The sequence below is a fragment of the Canis lupus genome, chromosome 3 (assembly GCF_048164855.1).
Source record: "Canis lupus baileyi chromosome 3, mCanLup2.hap1, whole genome shotgun sequence".
Taxonomy (NCBI): Eukaryota; Metazoa; Chordata; class Mammalia; order Carnivora; family Canidae; genus Canis; species Canis lupus.
Window position 1 is genome coordinate 37,072,863 of NC_132840.1, and position 26,987 is coordinate 37,099,849.

The 26,987-nt window shown below is 36.8% G+C and overlaps 1 protein-coding gene and 1 pseudogene across 21 annotated transcripts in view; one reads left to right on the plus strand and one right to left on the minus strand.

The window, feature by feature from the left end:
- The window catches only part of DAB1 (DAB adaptor protein 1), a 1,169,270-nt gene that overhangs the window by 595,829 nt on the left and 546,454 nt on the right, over positions 1–26,987 (minus strand). The gene's annotated exons all lie outside the window — the stretch shown is intronic.
- Positions 7,420–9,920, plus strand: LOC140625813 (pumilio homolog 3-like; annotated as a pseudogene).

A 26,987-nucleotide genomic window follows, 5' to 3' on the forward strand; every position in this document is an offset into this window, starting at 1 on the left:
AATATTTATTTTTATTTTATTTATGTATTTTAAAATATTTTACTTATTTATTTTATATGGAGAGAGTGAGTGAGCAGGGGGAGGGACAGAGGGAGAGTCAGAGATAGAGAATCTCAGGCAGACTCTGTGCTGAGCATGGAGTGCATTTTAACGTTCCATCTCATGACCCTGAGATCATGACCTGAGTGGAAATCAAGAGTTGGATGCTTAACTGACAGAGCCACCCAGATGTCCTATTTATTTTTATTTTAGGAGGTATTGATCATCTCAAATGTATATTACAATCATGCCATAAACAACATGAAAACACAAACAACATTCAGTAAACCGTATTTGTATAGAAAATTTTAACAAAAACAATATGTTTATTCTATAAAAGTTAAGCAAATTGATAAGAATATTTTGATATCCTAATAAGAAAAGGAAATGAATAAAATAATTAAATAATGAATAAACAGGTATGTGGAAATATTCAAGTTTAGAAGTGATCAAACACATGCAAATTCATAAAATTCGATGGCTTTTTAAATCTATTAAATTAGCATAGTTTATATAAAAAGAGACAAAAAGACAACTATTTAATAATTAGTGCTAGTAGGGAGATACATGTTTGCATACATTATAGATAGAAGTTTAAACTAGTACAATATAATGTTATTTTTGACTGACTAAATGATCCTACTTTTGGGAATTGGGGAGTGATTCGACTTTGGGGAATGATTTAGAAATCATTCTAAACACAGAATGTATATTATGAACAAAAGTGTTCAGTGTAGTATTATTTGTGACAGGATAATTGGGAAAAATGCCTATCAGTGGGAAAGATAGCAACATTTTCATTACTAAATAGTGTATAGCTATTAAAGCACTATTTAAGAGGCTACATAGTAAAATGTGAATGGTTTTTTAAGTGAAAAAGCATGATTCAAAACAAATATGTATGTGCACACTTACACACACACACATTCACTCACTCACATACAGAAAGAGATGGCAAGAAAAATACCAATAATTTTTAAAGGTATTATCTTTGAGTTACAGAATTAAATTTTTCCTTTTTTCCCCCTTCTTTGTGCATGCATGTGCATGTATATGTGTTTCAAACTTCCTTCAGTGAGTATGGGTTAGTTTTATAATGTGAAAAAAATGAGTATGAAATAAAAATAGAAAAGTTTTTGATCTTCTTGTGCCCTTAGGAAAGTCTAGAGGAGCTAGCCTTCAATGAAGTAATAGCCAGAGGAATATTTGCCCATTTAACTAAGTTAAGAAAGTTGCTAGAGGAAAAACAAAGCAATGGAAGTTAAAGGTAGTTTGCAATCAATTTAAAGTCTGGTAGGTATCTTAAATCAATTTTATGGGGAGCATATTCAGCTGCGGAAAACCATGCAAGGAAATAGGAAGATAGATTATATTTCTTTATCTTTTAAATGTGTGCTTAGGGAAAAAAAGGAGGAGGGTGACCATAATGAACAGAAAGGCATTAGAATAGAATATCAAAGCAGGCAAGCATAATGCAGTTCACTGTTGCTCTCTTTCAACTAGCTTCAATTTGTGGAACAAAGGGGTGCCATATGTTTAGGAACAACAGAGTCACAACTGGTCACTGAGCTTCCTAAGAAATAGGACTTGGCTTGAATGCTTGCTTGCTGGACAACAGGAGTTGGGAGAGATATGCAGGCTGGTCAGTGAGATGTGGAAAATATTTGTGCAACTGGTACATACCAATTCTATTCCCACTTGTCACTAATTCATTGCCAACATCTTGAGACTCAGCTTCCTTATACACAACAAGTGTTCATTTGTTCATTAAATATGTACTGAGTGCTCAATACCGTGCAGGGCAACAGGACAGAATTGTGAACAAGACAGACCATGACCTCTTCTCTGTCTTACATTCTAGAGGCGGAAACCCCATTGTGGATCAGTGTAGTGATAAGTGTGGGTTCTGGGATAAGACTCCCTGGGGCTATGATCCCAGTTCTAAAGCTTCTACTTCAAACACTTCTACCACTCCAAATCCAGCTTTTACCATGTCTTCTACTATGACCCTTTTCTGAACTATCATCATCTTTAGCTTGATTACTACAATAGTAGGGTCACTGGCTTCCTGCAACTTAGCATCCCCCTTCTGTATGATCTCAATAGGGCAGCTAGGCTAATTCACAAATAAATAAATAAAATGAAGAAGAAAAATATGATTGATTGAGAGCAAAAGAGACATCAGGCCATTGTTTCCCATTTTAATCAATATACAAGTCAAAGTCCTAGTCATGGCCACCAAAACCCTACCTGGATCCAGCTTCTGGCTACTGCCCCGACTTCATCTCCTACTATGCGTCTCCCTATTTAATATGTTCTTCTTACAACATGCTAGGCATTCTTCCTGCTGTGGGGCTTTTGCACTGGCTATTCTCTCTGATTGAAAAGTACTCCTTCCAGATGTTGCAAAGCTTGCTCCCTCACTGCCTTCATATCTGTGCTAAAATGATCTTTCATTATTGGAGGGTCTTTCCCAATTAATATACATAAGATTTCAGCCCACATCTCCAGGGTTACTACTTTGTACAACTCCAGAGAGTGGCATTCACATCACAAAGTGAATTGTACCCGTTGGAATTAGGCAGTGTACAGCCTGACAAGCTATACACAATAGCTCTGTCCACCACCATTTCTCCACTGCGTTATTCTCCTTCATGGCTAATACCACCTGAAACTGTTTATTAGTTGTTTATTGTCTCTCTTGTCCTACTATAATAAAGTTTCACCAGAGCAGTGATTTTTATCTGTTTTATTTACTATGATGTCTCTAGAGATTAGACCAGCACCTGCCTTGTGAATAAATACTTAGTAAATATTTATTGAGTGGTTGTCCGAAAGACTCTGGCAAGTTTCTTAGTCTATGCTTGCACTATCCAACATGGTACCACTAGCAAGATAAGATTATTGAGCACTTGAAATATGCCTAGTGTGACTGAGGAACTGAACTTTGAAATTTTTACTTTAACTAACATTTAAAATGGAAGCAATGTAAAATAATTTGCCATTAAACTCAACTTTGCTGTTTTTAGGGGACATTTCATTTTAACCCCTGCAATATCTAAGATGCTACTTAATTATTATTACTATTTTTTTTTACTATTTTAATGTGGACACTAGAAAGTCTACAATTACACGTGGCTTGCATTATATTTTTATTATGCTTTTTTATTTTATCTAGTTTCTTCATCTGTAAAAGGATGATGATAACAACTACCTCACAAGGGTGTTGTGAAGTTTAGGTGAGGCAACATAGGTAAAGCAGCTGGTATAGGGCCTGGTACATAATAGTTGCTCAGTACTGCTTGCCATCATGGTATCATTGTTGCTGTTGTTGTTGTTATCAAATATAGAGTACATATAATAGGGATGAGTTCTTATCTGTGAGTTGAGGAAAGGCTTCATTTTGAAATGTATTTGAACAAAATTCTAAAAGAGAATTATAAGTGGATTAAGTAAATACTAAGAGGGAGAGTTGGCAGGAGATATGGTGGCCAAAACATCCCCAAAGCAAAGAACAGAGCCACAAGTCAGATTTGAGTCTTTTTTTTTTTAATTGGAGTTCAATTTGCCAACATATAGCATAACACCCAGTGCTCATCCTATCAAGTGCTCCCTTAGTGCCCATCACCCAGTCACCCCGACCCCTGTCCACCTCCCTTTCCACCACCCCTTGTTTGTTTCCCAGAGTTAGGAGTCTCTCATGTTCTGTCTCCCTTTCTGATATTTCCCACTCATTTTCGTCAGACTTAAGTCTTACCTCAAAGCCCATGCTCTGAACCATCAGATGATATTACCTCTTAATAAACCTATATCAAGCAAAATGGCATTTAAGACTTAAGAGGGGGAATCTCTAGATCCTAGAAAGAGTCCATTTAACCTTGAAATAAGCAACTTCAAAATTGGATTTGATTCAGTGCTTCTTAAACTCCATGTGTGAAGACCCTTGGAGAGTGTTTTGGCCTTATTATTTGGTGTGGGAGAACTCTACATAATAATTTACGATTTTCCTTTTATATTTTATTAAAATTCTAAACATTGACATATGCATATTATAAATCATATGGATGAATACTTTGCAGATGGGTAAAGCTATGAAATTTCTATGCTAGCTTTTGTGATTGCTTTTGTGACTATTCTAGTAATTACCCAGAGGGATGACAGTGCTGAACCTTAATTCAATGTTTCTCAAGTTGGGGATCAAGGACCACAGGAGGTACAGTAAAGGACCACATGATTTTATTTTATATTTATACTTTTTAGGATTCAATGGATAAGACTTAGCCAATCTAACATTGAGTAGAATCAATGCTAAGAAAGGGAGATCTGAAGAGAGAAAAGGAGGTATCTTTGATTGGCAGAACTCAATTCAATTTAATTCAAATGCTTTGGATTATTCCAGAAAATACACATCACCTTCTGTAAACTGATATGCGCCGAAGAATTATTATGATTTTCCTTCACACTATTTATTTATATGTATATATATATGTATGTATTTACATATGAATATGTATTCAAGCTGTCATAAACATATTTTACATGATTATTTGCCACTAAATTTGGAAAATATTCCATACAAGACTTTGGACATCATCAAATCATCTGGAACCCCCCTGATGAAAAGTGTTCTTACTCCTTGCTGCACCTGGAGGGACCATTCTAATTGGCCTCGCAATATGCCCAAGGGTTAAATTAATTTATGTGAACCTCACAGCTGGACAGCTGCCCAGCACTATATACTAGCAGCTGTTTGACACAATAAACCAAGAATCAGATTTTCTTGCAGCAAAAATAAATTTTTAACAACATTGCCCATTTCCACAGAGGCAGAATACAAGATATGATTTCTGTATGAGATGATTGTGAAAGAAGCCTCCTCGGAGGAAGGGTGTCATTTTCTAAGTCAAGGCCCTGTCCTGCCACATTATTTAAGCACAACATGACATGGAAATACATTTAATAGGATTTGGCTACAGGCAAAAAGTCTGAAAAAAAGTACGTGGATTCTAAGAATTTGCTGCTGAGTTATGCATGGAATTCAGAATTTACTAGAATTGAAATCCTTAAGACAATCTTTGGCTCATAACAAAATAAAACTCCTCTCAAGTGTAGCTATACTAGTACACACATTATAATAGTCATCATATTCTCAGAATGAAGGAGAAGATCAAAACTGCATCTTTATATTTATTTCACAATTCAACTTCACTAAAATTATTTTTTCTTCAGCACATGTTAAATAACTGGCACTTCACCAGAACCTTTTCAATTACCTATTAGTAATAAGAGACAACTGAACCACCTGCTCAGGTGCATTACATATCTATAATTTTGCAACAATATTTCAAGGTAGATACTATGCTCTCATTATCTTTGATTTAAGTGTTTGGAATATAATGTGGTAGTGAGTCATCTTGCACCACTCATAAAAAGGAAACCTATTTAAGGATGGAGAAACAACACAGAAAAAGCCTGGATCCCTGCAGACCCTTATGGAGCAAAGCTACCATCTCAGCTCTGGCCAAGTATCCCAGGACTGTCACGTGAGGTAAAGAAATGTGCTGTACTTTAAGTCACTGTTGTTTGATGTCTATTTTGCATATGTATAGGTCAATCACCTTTAGTCCACCTAATATAGATCCTGCACAAAATTGCAAGCTAGGTCATTTAGAAAAGAGGGAAATTCTTATTTTCAGGTCAAGAAAATAGATACCAGTAGAATTGTTGAGTAGCTTCTGGGAAGATAAAGAAAAAGGTGGAATAGCATAAAACTATAAAGTATATCTATGAAAGCAAAGAATACAGGAAAATAGAATTAGTCATTGAATCCTGAACCTGTACATAATGCCAAATGTAGGCTGGACAAAAAAAGAATGTTTTCAGGGAGAAAGACAATTATAGACACGTGCTAGGCACAAAGAAAATATTTATAAAATTTTGCTTATATAATATGCATTTAATATTAATCATTTAGGCCAGTGATCAGCAAAACTTTTCTTAAAGGGCAAATAATATTTTACGCTTCATGGCCAAGGGGCAAAATCAAGAATGTTACAAAGTTACTCATATAACCATGTAAAATTATAAAAACTATGACACAAACAAATGGAAAGACATTTCCTGCTTATGGATTGGAAGAACAAATACTATTAAAATGCCCATACTACCAAAGGTGATCTACAGATTTACTGCAATCCCTAACAAAATACCAAGTATTTTTCACAGAACTAGAACAAATAATCCTAAAATTTGTATGGAACCACAAAAGACCCTACATAGCCAAAACAATCTTGAAAAAGAAAAACAAAACTGGAAGTATCATAATTTCAGATCTCAGCTTATACTACAAAGCTATAGTAATCAAAACAGTATGGCATAAAATTGGACACAAAGATCAACAGAACAGGATAGAAAGCCCAGAAATAAACTCAATTAATCTTGGACAAAAGAAGTAAGAGTATGCAATGGGAAAAAAGACAGTTGTTTCAACACATGGTGTTGAGAAAACTGGACAGCTATATGCAAAAGAATTGAACTGGACAACTTTCTTATACCATACACAAAAATAAGCTTAAGATGGATTTGAAATTTATATATGAGACCTGAAACCATAAAAATCCTAGAAGAGAACACAGGCAGGAATTTCTGACTTTGGCCATTGCAACATTTGTCTAGATATGTCTCTTGAGGCAAGGGAAATAATAGTAAAGATAAACTATTGGGACTGCTTCAAAAAAAAAAAAACTTCTTCACAGCAAAGGAAACAACTAAAACTGAAAGACAACCTACTGAATGAGAGAATATATTTGCAAATGACATATTAGATAAGGGGTTAGTATCCAAAATAAATAAAGAACTTATACAACGCAAACCCCAACACCAAATAATCCAATTAAAAATGGGCAGAAGACATGAACAGATAAGTCTCCAAAGAGGGCATCCAGATGGATGACACATGAAAAGATGCTCAACATTACTCATCATCAGGGAAATGCAAATCAAAACTACAATGAAATATCACCCCATATCTTTTAGAATGGCTAAAATAAAAAAAAAATACAAGAAACAACAGGTGTTGGTGAGGTTGTGGACAAAAAGGAACACTTGGGCACTGTTGGCAAAAATGCAAACAGGTGCAGCTACTATAGAAGATAGTATGGAGATTCCTCATAAAGTTAAAAATAGAATCACCCAATGATCCAGTAACTGAAATACTGGGTATTTACTCAAAGAATACCAGAACACTAATTCAAAAGGATATATGTACCCCCATGTTTACTGCAGTATTATTTACAATAGCCAAAATATAGAAGTAATCCAAGTGTTCATGAATAGATGAATGGATAAAGAAGATGTGGTATACATGTGCAAACTGCTATGATGGAAGTCAAGGAGGAAAAAAAAATCACAAGAAAAGGTGCAAAGACATCACCAGAAAAAAACAGATTTCATAAAGACGATGATTCTGGTTCATCAAAGATATTTCCAAGAGAAGTTATTAAGGAAGGTGGACCTAAAATCACATCAAATAACTTTGAGAAATGTGCCACAAAACCTGGGAAAAAAAGATGCAAAGCAATTCAAAAATAAGTAGCAAGGGGATAAAATACCAGAAAACAAATTTTGGCACAAATAAATTCAACAGAAACAGAAAATTCCAGGCGAATCGTAAAAGTTATGAATCAGCAGCCAGGAAACCTAAAATGGATGACTTCAAAAAGAAGAAAGAACTGAAGCATAGCAGGCAACTCAATGATAAAACCAACTATGACATTGTTGTTCTGGCAAAGCAGATTTGAGAGATCTTAAGAAAAGACCATGACAAAGAAAAAAGAGTGAAGTTGATAGTGATGCTGAAGTTGATTCAAAGGAAAATGAAAACTACTGCATTTGTGCATGATTCAACTTGTGTGATCCAGTGTTACATTTGGTATGGTGATGAAGAACAGTGAAAAGAGGCTTTTGAAGAACTGCGAGATGATTTGGTCCAATTAAGTAAAGCCAAATATTCCAGAGATATTAAGTGGCTAATAGAACAAGATAAAAAGAAGAAAGTGGAAGAGAGGGCTCTTTTGCAAAAACACCTGAAGAGCATGTTGGTATGAAATACCTGAAAAGTCAAAAATTGCAGAGATAATGAGAAATTTTAAAGACCATGTGAGGAAGATGCTCCAGCATGTAGAAGTGTCTGTCATTGTGGAGTTATGCATACAATGACAAAGCCTTCTTGGAGCAGAGGAACATGCTGAGGGAGGAGCTCTATGAGAACACATTTCTTCTTTACAAGTCAGCAATCACCCAGCTTCACCCAATCACCCAGCTCTGGACAAATTATTAAGAGGTACTGCCAGAAAAACTAGAGCTTTATCATGGATGAAATGAAACAGATTCTAGCTCCAATGGCCCAAAAGGAAGCAGCGATTAAGCGTTCATTGGTGCAGAGAGTAATCTTGGACTTTTAAACCTATGTACCCCCAAAGCTAAGATCAGAAAGACAAGCATCATATGATTTCACTCATATATGGAATTTAAGAAACAAAATAGATGAATATAGGTAAAGGAGGAAAAATAAAGACAAAATCAGAGGGGAAGACAAACCATAAAAGACTCATACTATAAGAAACAAATTGAGGGTCGCTGGAGGGGAGGTAGGTGGGGGGGTGGGGTAATTGGGTGATGGGCATTAAAAAGGGCACTTCATGTAATGAGCACCGGGTATTCTATGCAACTAATGAATCACTAAATTCTACCTCTGACATTAATAATATACTATATATTAATTAAATTGATTTTGAATTAAAGAAAGAGATTGGAGCCATCTGTGAAGCAGTGATATACCTGGCAAACACATGATGGTCCTAGAGTGGCCATACACTATTTGTGGGTTAGCATGCCTAAGGACAGGAAAGTGATATGAAAATAGTCAAGACTTTGGTTGGAAATGTGGCTAATGGCCAGGACTTCCATTTGGTCTTACTGGCGGCATTTGATTGTATTGATGATACTAAGCTTATGAAGAAGAAAATCATATCAGAAATTATTAGCTTCTTGCCTAACATAGTAGATGACAAATATGGAAAGAAGGTCCTATTGTATTTACTAAGCCCCAGAGATCTTGCACATAGTGCAAGAAATTATTGAGGTTCTACAGAAAGGAGGTAGAAACACACACAGTAAGGATACAAGGATCTACCCACCAGAGCTCTTAGAGTCCATCTTTTCAGCTTTGTTAAGCTGCCTGCAAGGACATGTCCAAGAAGTGGTGCTGGATAAGTCTTTGTGTGTGTTGGTGTCTGACATTCTGGGAGCTTCCATTGAAGATGATCAGCCTGCCATGAATGCCATTGCCAAGTTGGCAGCTGGAGAGCTACATCTGGGTGGCAAGGCTTCATGGCGCAAACATCCTGCAGGACATCTAGTTCTGAAGTTGTTAATAGAACAAGATAAAATGAGGAAGAAAGTGGAAGAGAAGGCTCTTTTGCAAAAACATCTGTAGACCATGTTGGTATGAAAAACCTGAGGTCCTGAGCCACATGCAAAACCAAGGTGCCATTATTCTTTCTAGTTTTCTTCAGAGCTCTGATCAAGAAGTTAGGAGGGCGGGGGGTGGGAGTGAATGGGTGACGGGCACTGGGTGTTATTCTGTATGTTAGTAAATTGAACACCAATAAAAAATAAATTAAAAAAAAAAAAGATCCTATGCACAAAAAAAAAAGAAGTTACAAAGAAAGTCAAGGCTGAATTGAAAGGCCTGATTCCTACACTGGAGAAAATAAAAAAATGCCAGCAAAGGAATAGAAATGCTACTTGAAAAACTGGCTGCAGAAAAAGAGAGAGAGAGAGAGAGAGAGAGAAACTGGCTGCACAGTGAAAACAGTTAAAAACAAGATGAAATCATTTTTTCTGTTTTCTTTTCTCAATGTGGAAAAGAAGGGCTAAGATCCACCTTTCTGGGAGTCTGGGTGCTCTCTATAGGTATCTGTTCTTTGTATTAGAGTCTATTTATAATACAGTTTTTTAAAAAGAAAAGAGTGTGAGATGCACAGACACACACATGCTGGAATATTATTCAGCCATAAAAGGATGAGATCTTGCCATTTGCAACAACATGGATGGAGCTAGAGAGTATAATGCTAAGTGAAATGAGTCAGTCAGAGAAAGACAAATACCATATGATTTCATATGAATTTAAGGAACAAAACAAACATACAATCAAAAGAGAGAGAGAGAGACCAACCAAGAAACATACTGTTAACTATAGAGACCAAACAGATGGTTACCAGTGGGGAGGTGGGTGTGAGTGTGGGTGAAATAGATGATGGGAATTACAGAGCACACTTATCACGAGCACTGAGCAATGTATAGAATTGTTGAATCACTATATTATCCACCTGAAACTAATCCAACACTCTGTGTTAACTAAACTGGAATTAAAAAAAAACTTAATTTAAAAAATGTAAAAACCATTCTAAGCTTGAGCCTCATACCAGATTTGGTCTTCAGGCTGTTTGTCCACTCCTGATTTAGACCAAGGAAGCAATAGAGTAATAAGGAGTCAGACTGAGTAAAGAAATCTGAAGTCAAAATAAAAATGAATGTGTGGCAAATCAACTTTTGATGGGTTCCCATTTATTGGAAGCCCAAATTCCTTCATGTGACCTTTCACAAGGTTACCCTAGGCTTCCTTGTTGATTTCACATATAGATCCATAAGACTGCCCATTATTTTCTAAGCACATACACCATTAGTCCTATGTATCTTTGCTCATGCTTCTTCTTTGCCCTCCTCTGCCTTACTTGCCTAGATAATTCACTAATAGATTAGATCCAGATGACATATTCCTCCTCTGTATAGAGTTTTCTAGATGCTACTGCAACTCATGCTCTAAGCCAATATCACTTTTTCTGTGCTTTGATACTACTTTTTTCATGACCCATCGTATACCTTTCTTGTGTACTTGATATGATGATTTACACATCTATCTTTCCAGAGTATAAGCAGGGAATAGGTTTTTTTTCCAGCACTGTGAACAGTGTATACCCCACAGCTATACTCATTAAAAATATTATTTACTGAGAGTCTCTTTTGTGTGAGGCACTGTGTTAAGCTCTTGCATTCATTATATTATTAATTCCCATAACTCCCATCTCAGATAAGCTTTAGCTTCCTCATTTTACAGATAAAAAGCCCAGAAAAATTAAATAAATTGCTCATGATTTCATAACCAGGAAAGTGACAAAGCTTGGACCCAGTTCTGATGGGCCCCCAAATCCATGCTCTTGAACTGTTATGTTGTCTCATCAATTATTGAGTAAGCAAATGAAACCTATAACTTGAATTAGGCTAATATCATTACCTGCTGAAACATCTCTAAGATGTTTTATTTATTTTTAATTTTTAAAAATTTTATTTATTTATTCATGAGAGACCAGAGAGAGAGGCAGAGGCATAGGTAGAGGGAGAACCAGGCTTCCTCTGGGAAGCCTGATGCGGGACTAGATCCCAGAACTCCAGGATCATGAACTGAGCTGAAGGCAGATGATCAACCACTGAGCCACTCAGATGTCCCTTTAGGATGTTTTAATTTAAAAAAATGCAAATAGTTTATAGTTAATATCATAAATATTCAGAGGTAGAAAGTACCTACAAGATCAATAGGTCTAGCTTGTTTTACGGATAATAAAATAGCAGCTATGAGAAAGCATTTATTTTTACCCTAAGATCACACAACTTTTTGACCTTTCTAGCACTTTCACGGATGTCACCTAGAGTCAATCTCATCCCACACCAATGAATTGGCAGACTCAATGTTAATCTTCAGAATAAATGTTGAAAATAAGGTCTTTACAAGGAGTTAAAATTGCGTTTGGCTCTTCCAATTGCATAGACATTCATAAAATAAACAATATCGCCTTTGGTTTCATTTTGAAATAATAGAGTAGGTTTGATGATTCTCTTTAGGACCCCTCCTATGCTCTAACACTGGGCTTACTCTCTTTTTTTAATTTTTTTTATTAAATTCAATTTTCCAACATATAGTATAACACCCAGTGCTCATCTCATTGCATGCCCTCCTTAATGCCCGTCACCCAGTTACCCTATCCCTCCTCCCACCTCCCCTTCTGCAACCCTTTGCTTGTTTCCCAGAGTTAGGAGTCTCTCATGATTTGTCTTCCTTTCTTATTTTTCCCCACTCAGTTCCCCCCACTTCTTTGATGGTTCCTTTCATTATTTATTATATTCTACATATGATTGGAATGATATGATAATTGTCTTTCTCCGATTACTCTTAATGTGGGATTTATCACAATGCACTGTCTTTGGCTATTTATTAATCTGTCTCTTGCACTCAATGCTGAGCTTTTCAAGAACATGGACCACATTGTATCCCTATATCCTAACAGTTTGTGTTACAGAACTGGTGAATATCTGTGAAGATTTATTGACTTTGACTTGCTAAATTGAGGTTAGACCTAAGAGATGTGGCAAAGGGCGATCAGCAGGGTAGCTTGTCTTCTGATGTGTGTGTGTGTGTGTGTGTGTGTGTGTGTGTATGTGTGCACATGTGTTATCTGGAACTCTCTTAAGTCATATTTCCCTGTCCCAAAAGATTTCCCTTGAAAAGTTTTTAGAAAATGCCTATGAGTGAGATTTGACAGTTTTTTTTCCTAAGCCTGAAAATATTAGGAAAATCCAGGTGGTCAAATTCAGTGTAATCAGTGTTTTTCAGTGAATATTGTGGATGGATGAATGCAGGCTGATTATACAGTAAATATTTAATTTTAGATTCTGATTATTTCATATTGACATTTCAGAGCAGTAAATATTTTTATGCTAGATTCAGCCTACACCACGAAAATAACTCCCTCAATGGCAGAGTCTACACATGTAATTGTATAATTTAATACTTTCATTTAAAACATTTCTACTTTTAAATATCTTTTAGATTTGAAAAAAAATAATTTCTTATCTAAGAAGGCTCAACCTTAGATCTCTAGGCCAGAGACTAATTAGTATTTCGCTGGGAAAATGGAAGGCTCGCTTTTCTGAAAATGACTATTTTGATTTGAGTATTTTCCATTCTCCAATGCCAGTCAAACCTCATGGGAACAGTCATGAAAGAGTTAAAAGAGAAACCTCCATGGAACCACACTAATTGGGTAGCTTTTGCTTTTACTAGAAAAAGGTGGTTTCAGACATTTACTTTTAGGAACAAGAACAACCCTAGAGGATTGTTGAGGAAATGCTTGTGGAGTAGTAAGCGGGCAAGTTTTTGGAAAGAATAGCTGAGAAGATTTTTTACATTATGTGTGTGTCGGGGGGTGGGGGATGTGTTTAAAACCATCTGGTCTTTATAAACTCATAAGTAATTCTATCTCAAGTATTTATGAGCATTTTATAGAAGACCTTTGAAGAACTCTTCCCTATTACAAGTCTAGCACATTTCCTAATTTCTAGCAGTTGCAAAAGACCCAAGAAGAGATATTGTGAGATATTATCATTGCCATTTTATAGATGAGCAAATTGATGGCCACAAAGTCTGGGTGACTGACTCAAATGTCACAACTAGTAAGAGTTATATAAAAAAAAAAAACCAACAACCCTCTTTTCTCTCACTTTGAGTTTTCTTTATGAGCTATTTCTTCTAGCTAAGTCTTCACTTAACCAACTCCTGGAGAGGTGAGATGGCCTGCCTAATAGGGAAGTAGTTGAAGTGTAGTCGTGTTTTGCTCATCTCCTCTTGCCTCCTTTTCTTTTGGGAGCCATCAGTCTTGCAGAAGATGTGAGTTCTCTGTTCAGCCATGCTATCTGTCTTACCTGGTCCCAAGGTCAGCCTAATTCTGGGATTCCATCAATGGATCTGTTTCACTAATGGAATAAAGCCACATCCTGGAAACTGTCTTCAATCATTAACCTAGATAATATTTTGGCCTCCATATATAACCTTTTTCTTAAAGTTTTTGTTTAAATTCCACTTAGTTAAATTACAGTGTTATATTATTTTCAGGTGTATAATATAGTGATTCTTTTTTTTTTTTTTTTTTTTTTTTAATGCTCAGAACTCAGCAGGGAAGAGGGATGCTACTTCTCATGCCCTTCCTTTGGAGACTCAAAGTAACTAGCAGGGTCAGGATGCAAATTCTTCAAAGCTCATGCTCTATAATCACTACTCTAGTGGCAGTAATATTAACAATTGCTGAATAAACCATAGGCTCCTCTACATTTTCTAGCCTTTCTTGTAGCTAGTTTGAGGTCCTGTTACAAATTTTGGCTAATGACCTGTGAGCAAAAATGTTATGTGTTATTTCTGGGTAACAATAGTTAAAAGCTGGTGTACCTTTCCATTCCAATGCAAGCTGAGATGGTGGCACCATCCTCTCCCTTTAAGAAGCAAGGAGCCCAGCGATCCTGGATCCCTAAGTGGCAACATGGAGCAGCCTGTGTTCTCTAATCACATTAGGCTTCATGTAAGTAAGAAAAATACAACTTTGATCTGTCAGTCTCCCATCCAGAGATTTGGGAGTTATTTAGTTTCAACAGCATAGCAGAGTCAAGCCTAAATAATATATCTCACAAGGAAGTGATGAAGGAAATAAAGGCCAATGTAGATATGGACACGGTGAAAACAAGGCTAACACAGCAACAGCATAGCAAATAAGTGATCTCTGTAGAGTCATGATAAAACTAGAGTGTCAGCCTAATCATTTCTTAATGAGGGCTTTCCTTATACATTGGCTAATAGTATGTATCTTACACCTCCACTAAACTCTAATCTCTTTGAGAACAAAGATGATACCATAGCCATCGCTATGTCCTCAGTGCCCAGCACAGTTCCTGGGGACTGTCAAATTGTCAGTATTTGGCTGTTGAGCAGAAGCAAAATGAAGCATTGGTAATGAATATCAGAGCTGCAGTGGAGTTATTACGCTTTTCTATTATTTGTAATTATCATTAGCATAAATTATACATCTATTCAGCATAAATATATACATATATTTATGTTTAAGTTAACTATTTAGTAAACTGAATATAGTTCATTATATAATAATCAGCCTTTTATTTTAAACCGGCATTTGTGTTTTCAGAGGTCAGGCCCGTCAAGGCAATTAATTCAGATTGCCCAAGTAAAGGGAGAAATAAAAGCTTTGTGCTTTGAAGATTATTAACAAAAATATCCCAAAACTCAAGAGGAGATAGAAATTTGGAGCTGGAAAAGACAGCCAAGCCAGTAGCAGAGCAGCACCCAGAGGTGGAGAACATGGCTTCAGGAAGTAATAATTCTGAGGACCAAGGGCTAAGAACTGGAGCAAAGATTACCACTGAGGACGTACAGGGTGGAATGGGCATTTAAGGAATGGAGTGGAGCCTTCGTGAAGACGAGTCAGTTAACATAGCACATAAACCAGGGAGACATTGTTAGAGCTTGGAGAAGCAGTGTGGACAGATGATGAAGGAAAAGTAGAACTGTTTCCATGCTGAAGACCATCTACAAGGTGATTGAGGAAAACCTGCTTTAGCTGTCAGACAAGGGAGCCCTTCCCTTTTGGGGAGAGAAGACTTTCTGTTTGCCACATTTAAGACCCAGGGTTCTGGGACAGTCTGAGAGTTAATAAAGGTGTTGGAACCCCAAGGGGGTAATGCTGGGTTTTATACCAACGTGGAGGAAGGAAGCTGGCTTTAATTCAAATTGAACAAATGAAAAAAATGATAGCTCCTATAATGCCAAGGTTTGGGAGCAATTTATTCCTGTTACATTTTTAAGACATTGTCCCTAGGCTCACGGGTGGATTACAAAGAAACATTTGGCCAGGCCCCTTAACTTCAAGAATCTAACCAGCTAGCTGGGAAACAAAGAGGTATCCAAAAAGACATAACTATAGGCATAGTAATCCTTTATCTCAAGGAAAAATTCCAGTTTTCAGCTTGGTTACCCTATTATGAATAATATGCTCCAAATTACATCTCTAATGTTTTCTACCATGAATTTTCCTCTTGTCCACTCCATGTTGTAGTGAAAACTAGTGAAGTTCTCATTGATCCTCAAATATGGCATGTCTTTTGACAGACTTTAATTGCTATTTTTCCTCTGATTGAAATGCCTCTGTTTGCCTAAGACATTCCCACTCAACCCACAAAATCTAGTTGTGATTTCTCTCCCTTGATACTTTTCTGATTATCTCAAGGGAAACTGATACAGAGAGATACAAAGAATATTAGTATTACTGAACTCATAGTGTGTGCTTGTCACTGCCACCACCTGAATTGTGTCCCCTAAAAATTCAGATGTTGAAGCCCTAGCCCTCAGTGTGACTATATTTAGAGACAGGAACTGTAGGAAGATAACGAAGAATCCATAAGAACGTTTCTAAGAAGAGTCACCAGAGAGCAACATGTGAGACACAGCAAGAAGGCAGCCATCTGCAAGCCAGGAAGAGGGTGGTCACCAGAACCCAACTTTGCTGACACCCTGATATCAGACTTCCAGTTTCCAGAATGGTAAGAAAAAATATCTGCTGTTTAGGCCAGCCAGTCTATGGTATTTTATCATGGCAGTCTAAGCGGACAAAGACAGTCATGGTGTCTCTTTTTTCTATATTATGTCCTCCAGTGACCCTAACCACCTGAATAGGGATCATTTCCCTCCTTCCGCAAAGAGGAGAGAGAGCTCTGCAAGGTGAAATAATGTGCCAGTAAGCAAATAGTAGAGATATGAACCTGGGTTTGTGTGATTATACTTTCTACTCCACATCCCTACCTTCCAAGCCTTCCTCCAGACCACCACCATGGTACCTGGCATGTCCCTGGATGACAGTCTTCAAACCACATGGCAGTGACCTGTTTTCCCTGCTAAATAGTACAATAAAGTGGTAAATTTTTTTTCTTTTACCTGAGAGAATCTAAACAATCAAACTGATAGATAATTAGAAAGAATGAGAGATATTTACGTCAACTGTTACAGAAACCAGAAGCATGGGGAAATCCTTTGAGCTAGGAAGGCTATGCTTTTAGCCAGAAAAAGACATACATACCCAAGTGTTCATTCCTTGCCAAGGACGGTTATTTGCTGGGAGCAAAGAAGAATAAGAGACAATACTGGCCCTTGAGGAACTCATAGTTGAGCAGAAAGAAGACATTAAATGTTAATTTTCTCTTCTCATGTGTCATCTGATTGGGATCTGGCTGGATGTGTAAGAATCAGCCTCAGCTAAGCATTGGAATCATCTAGGAAACTTTAGAAAACACTGATGGCTGGACCCCACTTCTAGAGATTTTTATTTAATTAGTCTAGGATATGGCCTGGCTACCAAGAGTCTTCAAGTGATTTTGATGTACATTCAGGGTAAAAAATCAGGGGACTAGGAACCTAGAAGGAGCACAGGGTTTCCAGGTGTAACAGAAAGAAAGAGAGAGAAAAAAAGAGAGAGGGAAGAGGGCAAGAGCAAAGCAGACGCACAGATAAGCAACATTCACTGCCATTTTGCATTTAGCAGCATTTAACAAGTGCCCATATTGTGAGAAGCATTGCAGAGGAACTATTAATACAATTCAGAGAGCGTGCATTAAGAGCTAAAACAAACAACACACACAAAAAATCAAATACCACTGTTTATTTAGTGAATGTCTTTCAAGGGGCTGTAAGTACTAGAAAGACATTATCTTAATAAGCTCCCATCATCTCTGCCAGGTAGGGGGCAGGTTAGGCTTTTATTAAATGATGCCATATCAAAGTACATTCTTTACTTGAATCAGAAACTAATGTAATATAAACTATGGGGACCACCTATGCACTTAACATCATAAGAGGTAAAACTCAGCTTCGCACAAGAATGTCCCTAAAGATGAGACTTCAGGGGATAGGCTGGGGAAAGAGGCCTGAATGGAGGCTAAAGGGTATCTTTAAAGGGAAAACAGAACCAAGGAAGTAGTCGTAATACTTTATTACTATTATTATTATTCAGCCTTACAATGCTTATTCAGCATCTTGCTTTGTTTCCCATGTATCATCTATAGTGCCCCTACTTTATAAAGGAAAAACATAGAACACAGAGAAGTTAAGTGACTTGCCCAGAAGCAAACAGCTTTCAAGTGACCAAGTTAGGTTTTGGATCTAGGTCTGGTCTGAATGATACTCTATAGCCAATTTTAGGCATTCTTTTAAGGGAGGATGAGGTGAGGAGACAAACTGGTAAGAATAAGGTGAAAAAAAATAAAAACAACCCTAAGATTTCTTTCTGAGTCTTGAAATTAAAATGGGATCTGGGGATTGTTGATGGGGATTGTTGATGGAGATTGTTGATGGGGATGAGTAGGAAGCTGATAGCTAAAGATATCTGTTAAATATTAAATGGACTGTAGACTTCAGAACAAGAGCTATGGAAGGGGTTGCAGGTGGAAGCACAGGGGAGACCCTTCATCATGTTTAGCCATCCTAAGAGCACTGTTGACAGTATTCAGACCAGCCCCATGGAACTGGAAGAGGGGGAAATGGGTGGTTATTATGCATTAACCATTGAATTAATGTTAAGGTTTGTGTTTCGATTAAACTTCATCCAATATTATGCTAATAGCCATTGGATTCAGCACACACACATACCTATTAGTATCTGGGACACCATATATATTACCATATATACAAAATAAAGTGAGATAGTCAGATAATTTTCAGCCTAAACCTTTGGAAATAGCAATAAAGCACAGAATTTCTGGGGTAAGCCCAACATTACCCTACTCCTTCATAATTGTCTCAAATGCAGGAAAGGAGTTGGGTCATTGTGACCCACCCTCATCAACCAGTTATTGAAGACAAGCTACTTCATAAGGGCAATTAACCCTGGGCAAAATGAATCTCTTCTGCAAAGGGCAGTACCTAGAGAGGGACTCAGCCATGACATTTCCAGCACCTGGGGGAATTATGAATGCCTCAGCTCTAAAGTGGGCTCTGGGCAGAGTACCCCCACAATGCTCAATTGGTGTTTGTCTAACTGAACTGCTTTGTCAGAGCTTTTGCTTGCCACTGACCTCCAGGCATATTGCACTTGAGCATGGTCTTTTCATCCTTCTTGGAACATGTTAATGAGGTTCAGTGTTGGCCACCCCGGAATGTGCTAGTTTGGCATGAGGATTATTTCATGCTGAAAACCATCAAGGCCTAAGAGATTTAAGAAAAGCTTTTTACATCTGCCTTAACTGCTGAAAAGAATTTCGAGAAGGAGCCTATACCAGAAAGAGAGCTATTGCCTAAGATAACTATTTTTACATTTAAAAAACCTTCTCTAAAGGGCATGACAAACATTTATTTATCAAACATTTGCTCTTCCCACCTTTCTGTGAATTGTCTTCTCCTTTGAAGTCCTGGATTCCTACCCTCTTCTTCTTAGCTCAGGATAGCATGTAAATCTCAATTACCTAACTGTTGGGAAGTACTTACATACTGTAATTAAATTTGTTTTCCTCTTGTTAATCTGTCTTATGTTAATTTAATTATTAGAGCAGTCAAAGAACCTAGAAGGGGAGAAGGGAAAAAATTTTCCTCCCCTACAGTGTGATTGCTTCCTTTTACCTTCTTTACATACTTTCTGATACCTGACTGGCATGCCTTTTCTTTCTTTTCAGCCCAGATTTTCCAGAGCGCAATTTCTGGTTTTAAATCCTGAATTCCTTGGTTAATTTATCATTATGGTACTACATGTCCTCTTCTTTTGAGACACTTTAAAAAGCTTTGCAAATTCAAATAGTAATTATAAAAGTTAAAGAAGTTCCTGTTCACATTTTGAAGACCCCATCAAAAAGTCACCTTCTCTGAGAAATGTGACAGTATTCTCACTTGGCAGAGCTAATGTCTGCCAACTATAGCATTTACATACTGTAGGTGATTATGTTGTAATGAGTCTGTCTTTCTCACTGGGCTGCAAATTCCTCAACTCATAGCTTGTTCATTTGCTTCCTCTATGCCTAGCACGGTTCCTAGCATATAAAGATTTCCAATAAAGGCTCTAGCACTTGAATGAATGAATGAAACAAAACCTGGGATCTTTCTTATGGCACAAATGCAGCGTGTTTTGTTGTTGTTGTTGTTGTTGTCGTTGTTGTTTTGTTTTTTACCATTTTCCTAACATTTCATAATTGTTGCTAACACAGTTCACAAGCAGATCTAGGAAGTAAACACTAGAATAATAAGCCTGCCTTGTGTAGTTCACCAAATCAGCACAGGAAACTCATGTTTTAAACAAAAAAGGGGGAGAGGGGCTATAATTGCTGTTAAAGCTCTAGCACAATCAATTTTAATTAGCATTACTCATTGTAAGAAATGATAATGTATCAGTCATTGTAATTGCCAGTGTTGACAATTAGTTAAGGTCATTAACATCTCAAGACCTAAGATAATACAGACCTACAGAATTTTAAAGATTTGGAGGAAAGGTAGAATGGTGTTAGGAATTTCCTTCAGTTTTGCATAGGCTCAAAACATACCCTGTGAAAGATTACTTTCTGGTTTTCTTGTGATGCTAGAGAAACCTAAAAACTGCCACTAGCCTATTGTCCTTCCTTATTATCCATCCTGCCACTGGGTAAAACTCTTCTAAAAATTCAAGTTTCAATGTGTCACTCACAAATCCCACTGTCCACAAGAAAGAACTCAATCCTCTTGGCATTGGATTCAAAGCTCTTGAATTTCTAGCTCCATCTCTTACATGGTCCTCTCCTCCAACCTCTTTGTGCTCCTCTCTCACCTATCTACAGGTTATTCTTAAGCACTTTGGTCTTTGATACCTCTGTGACTTTGCATAGACAGATCTCCTTGTCTTAAATACTCTACCACTTTTTTGTTTTTGCCAGCAAACTCTTCCTCTTAAAACACAATTCAAATGACTTCTGTACTCAGGAAAAATAACTTACTTTTTTGCTCCCTATGGATATTTTGGGCCGGGTTCCATGTACCATTTACCACATTTTCATTATAATCACTTATTTACGTTTTTAGTGAGCTTATAATGTTCTGGGGTACTTAATGTTTAGCTCAGTGCCTGGTAAATAGTAGACCTTGAACAACTGTTTTCTGAATAAGCAAATCAGTGGGTAGATTAAGAGGTAAATGACTGAAAAATGAAGAACGTAATGAGTGAATGAATGAGCATGCTCATCAGCACATAGCTCCCTTAGCATAGATGTCCAGATGGCCTGACCATGAGACATTTTTCTTTGGCACTTGGAGCTTCTCTTTCTCCTTCCTAAATTCAGAAGAGATCATGGTATCTTCAAAATTCTAATTTAGTGTCTACATTAGTTTATGATCTAAATTAGATTCACGAAATACAACACTGACAATAAAAACTGACGTTCATCTAGTGCGTTCCACATTCTCATTAGTAAGTTCTTTAGCTGTAATAATGCATTAAGATTTTAGAACATCTTGAAATGAGGACTAATATTGAAATAAGGTCTATTGTTATCATCTTTACTTTATAATTAAGCAACTGAGATGAGAACTTTACAATCTTGTCCTAAATCATCCAACTAGAAATCCATCCAACTGTTTTTTTCTCTAAGCTTACTTTTATAGGCCCCAATGAGAGAAGACTCATTACACTGAGCTGGTGAACATCCATTCTGTGAACAAACTTGCTGTCCCCAAACTAGGCTGCCCATACGTAATTGAGAAGCTTTAGGGTGGATTGTTGGGATGATGAGGATACATAACAAAATACAGAGATGTTTCTTAGAAGTGATCCTAACTTAAAAACAAATTCACAGTGGAGGACCTATGTGTATAAAAAAGTCTAGTGTTAAATTTAAAGATGGCATTTAACTAGTATTATTGTCCCCTCTCCACCATTTTCTTGCTGTCCTTCCCTCCTGAATTTCTCCTCTTCCCTTTCTAACTTGTTGGCAACATCATGACTGTGGGGGAGGAAATGATTTTACTATACTGTACAAAGTTCTTCTAGCTGGACTAAGAATCAAACTGACAGGAGAGGGATCCCTGGGTGGCTCAGCGGTTTGGCGCCTGCCTTTGGCCCAGGGCATGATCCTGGAGACCCGGGATCGAATCCCACGTCGGGCTCCCGGTGCATGGAGCCTGCTTCTCCCTCTGCCTATGTCTCTGCCTCTCTCTCTCTCTGTGTGTGTGTGACTATCATAAATAAATAAAAATTTAAACAAACTGACAGGAGATAGATTAATAGGAGAAAATAAAATTTAATTTTGATATGTAGGGAATCTACATAGACATGAGATTCCAAAGACAGGTAAATGAGGTATATATGTCATCCTGAACTAAAGAGAAGGGGTAAAGGTCTGGGACTTCAAAGGGAAGAAATGTAATCCAGAGAAATAAAAAAGAGTAAATGTTTGGTAAACAAATGTTTTCTGGGTCATTCAGAAACAATGGGAAATAGAAAACTTTTATCAAACAGGCTTTGCTAGGTTCCTCCCTGTCTACCATACCTAGTTCATATTCTAATGTAGTAGTCTATGGTGATAGTGCTCTTTGTGGAGCAGGTCCTCTATCTAAATTATTTTAGGAGTAGGGGTGACTGGTGTAGATGCCAAGGGGAGGCAGCTTCCAAATGGGTCACTTGGCATGCAGATTACACCCAGCTGAAAATAATTAAGGCCCAAAGACCAGGAAGAAATTTTGACCTCATCCTTACTCCTTAATTTGACTTCCCCCTCTTCTTGCTTCTTAGGTGCAGTTACTCATTTGAACCTGTCTCCTTCACTCTGTCCTCACATTCATTACCTGCAGTCAGGGTTTCCTTATCTCTCAAGAAAAGACTCTAGTTCAGTATCCTTAATTTGTGCTCCTAGTTACCATGATGGGATTTTCTCAAATAAAATGCTACTTGTATGTTTCCCATTCCACTAGGACAAATAACAAATTCCTTCCCAGGAGTATAAATCCATCTCTATTCTAATTACTACCTACTTCACTTTGCTTTATCTCCAGCTATTCCATCCCTCTCATCTTTTGCTAAACACATCATGGATATTTATAACTGCATTTCTTTGCTTATACAAAGGTAAGTATCCTTTTATATTTTGAGGAATAGTTCAAAAGGTATAGTTCCTCCAGGAAGCCACTTCCTGGAATAAGGTCTATCCTTCCCCAAACCTGGAAAAATCATCCAAATTCTCATATTTCCTTCTAATACTTTACATCTATGTTTTCTTCTAATATTTTACATCTCTATGTTAGCACTTACAGAATGGCTTTACCGTCTTCATTATATATCTCATTTAACAATAATCTGAACTCCTTTGAGGACAAGGACCATGTTTTAATCATTTCTGTATCATTACAATCAAGATCAATGCTTGGCATACAGAAGACTTTTAATAAATTTTTTTGAATTTAATAAATCAGATAATTTTTTATAAAATTCTAGCTTCTCCTGGAAAACTGGAAGATCTGTCAAGACCAGACCTGAATTCCTGAGCAACAGAAGAGATTCTCTAAGGGCTAAGCACTCTCCAGTTTGCTGCAGTCCCCGTTAATCTCTGTTGTTCAATCCCAGCTAGCTTCACTCATTTAAGTCACCTTCCAGGATCTGAGAGCCTTTTGTATGATAAACGTTGCAGCATTGAAGGTAGGAGTTGAACTAGATTTTAGTTAGGATTTATTCCAATCTTGAGATGCTATGATTCTTATGATTCTATTCTCAAACACTCTGATCAGCAAAGGAAGCTGAACAATTCCAATTTTGAGTTCCTTTCTAAACTAGTAGAATTCAAGACACTGACCTATTTATCCTTTTGAAAAAGTCATTTAAAATACAAGTTTATGAGAACTCATTGTGGTTAAAGAGCCAACTCAAGAAAGTAATGCAGATTCTATTCCTGTGTTGATCAATATGTAATTTGGTACATATCTGACAAAGAAAGCAGAATTTGAAAAGTAGGACAATTCTAATAGTGTCTAATTGCATTATGCAAATGTTTCCAATAGATCTATTAGTCTATTGAAGTTATTATTTACCAGTTTGTGTGACTCTAAAATGCCCTCTTTGAAAAAGTTCCTTTTCTTTTCTTTCCTTCTTTTTTTTTCTTTTCTTCCCACTTTCCCTTCCTTCCTTTACATTTAGAATTTTTTAGAGTCCAAATTATGGCTTGTGAACTAGACCTGATTTGTTCAAAGCCCTGATTTGAATGATGAGGGCTATGCTTGGTGACCTGGCTAAAACAGGCCATCTGGCTATGCATATTCTCACTGATTGCCAGAGCAGAACTGGCTGATATGATTGGCTGGACCACTTTCTTCCTCCCTTACCACCCCATGTATATATCTTCTGAAGGTAAATGTATGCTTAATACAAAAGGGTGACTTTTGTAGGTGACTTTATAGGCAAGGAAAATCTGAACGGTTTGGTGTGATTTTATAAAGAGTTGTACTGAATTATAAGAGAAGTGTGGTCACATCTTATAGTGGCCTATCATCTTTATATTATCCATAGTCTGTTGCATAGTATTTTGCTCATAGTAGTACTAAAAGAGTCTATTATATAAATGCTTGCTATAAGGATAAACTAATACTCTATAAAGGAGTTTCAGGCTGAGTTCTGGGATGATGAAGGGGCAGGAACATAATAGAGAGATATTATCTGAGAGGAGAAGAAATGGTCCTAATTTAGGTAATAGTAAACTGGAAAGCAATCATATCCTTTGGTTTCTAGTTCACTGGCACAGAATCCACACTCTTAAGAAGAATACTTTTCAGATAGGTCTTTCCCTTCTCTCACAAAAGTATGAAACACCTTTAGAATTTGCTATTTTGGGAAAATTCACTTGGAATTCACTTCTATTAATTTTGAACAGGTTTATTAGATTAAGCTTACTAATTGGGTACTAAAGTTTTCTGTACTAGCATTTTGTCTTACTGATTATATCAGTCAGGTTCCAGTCAAGGAAACAGATATCATTCTAAGTATTTTGACCAGGGAATTGGTTACGTAAATTATGGAACAGCTGAGAAGCCAAAGGAGGAGTAGTGAAACAAACTACAGATCAGCAAAAGCAGGCAGCCACTTACACAACTATTTCTGAAGGAACAAGGAGAGAATCCAGAAGCTGGGACCATCTAACAAGAACTAGAACTGCAACAGGAAACCTCAGTGGGATAGGGACCCTAAAGGGAGAGGCAGTCTGGTTGGAGTTTTAATCAAGGAGGAAATACCATGCTAGAGTTATGTGGAGACATACTGGTATTCTTTCCTCCTTCCATTCTTTATTCTTTTTGTTGGTGCTTTCCTGGAAGCCAATAGGCAGTAAAACTTGGATATATGGTTCTCTACAATACAAAGAAGGTGAATACAAAGTAGTGCAAGAAAAGGACAAGGAATGAATCTGAAAATAAATAGGCAAATGACCAGCAAATTTATTGTTTTATCAATTAATGAGAAGTATAGGAGAATTTTCTGCCACAAATTTGGATTCGAAATTTCTTCTATTTGGTGATGATGATATAAATAATACTGACCACTTTACTATACATGTATGAATGTATATATTCTTATAATATTCCTACAAGGTTGGTGTTAGTACTATTAACCTACTTTACAGATGAGAAAACTATGGAAAAAAGAAGTTACATAAGTCACACACTTAGCAAGTGGTGGAGTTGGGATTTCAGCTCCAAGGTATTTGTTTTCAGAGTCTGTGTGCTTAATACCTACACTATATTGTCAATTTTTACTTTATTGATTTTAAGCATATATTAGTAAAGTAAGGGCATGTAAGTTTATAACTGTTATACGTTCTTGGCCAACTGATGCTCATGCTATTATGTAGTGACTACTTTTTTTTTTTTCAGAAAAAGTTGTGTATTTTGTCTGATATTTTTATAGGTCCAGAAGGTTTATTTTATATAGTATTCAGCAGTGTATGTATTTTCCCATGTTCTTAAAATGCTAATCTTTCAGTGTTCTTATACTCCAGGTGAATTTCTTTAAGTACAAATAGTAGGATTTTGTAATCCAATGTGACCTATATATTTTAACTGAGTTTAGTCTAATTATATAATGTGATTAATGATAACTTAATGCTTTGTTACAACAGTTTGTACTTTCTATTTAGTCTGCATTTAAAAGATATTTTCACTTCCTGTCTGTTTTCTATTAGAGTAAGTTTTATTATCTGTTTGTCTCTCTTCTAGCTTGGAAGATATTCATTAGTTTTTAGTCTTTTAATAAGGATATTTTACTTAAAACGTAGTGTTAATAAAAAAGGTCTCTCTATTCCAAAGCAAACAGATTAATTCTGACCACTGTTCTTTGTGCCTTACCTTTCACTTTTTGCCTAGAATTATAGGAATATCTTATATTTAAATCGACAAATTAGTGATTGCTGTTTATCAAAGTTCTCTCCTATCAGAAATATGACACTGCTGCATACCCTTTTCCAATAGTGCTTAACATGTAGTACTTAATACATTTTGTGGACTGACAGAACAAGTGAGCCTTACTCACATGTTTATCAATATTTTTTCCTCATTTCTCCTTACATTTTCTTTCATGGTTTAGATTACTTATTAAACTCAACAGCAAAGAAACAAACAATCCAATCATGAAATGGGCAAAAGACATGAACTCACAGACTCAAAGAATCTCACAGAGGAAGACATAGACATGGCCAACAAGCACATGAGAAAATGCTCCACATCCCTTGCCATCAGGGAAATAAATCAAAACCACAATGAGATACCACCTCACACCAGTGAGAATAGGGAAAATTAACAAGGCAGGAAACAACAAATGTTGGAGAAGATGTGGAGAAAGGGGAACCCTCTTGCACTGTTGGTGGGAATGTGAACTGGTGCAGCCACTCTGGAAAACTGTGTGCAGGTTCCTCAAAGAGTTAAAAATAGATCTGCCCTACGACCCAGCAATTGCACTGCTGGGGATTTACCCCAAAGATACAAATGCAATGATCGGGACACCTGCACCCCAATGTTT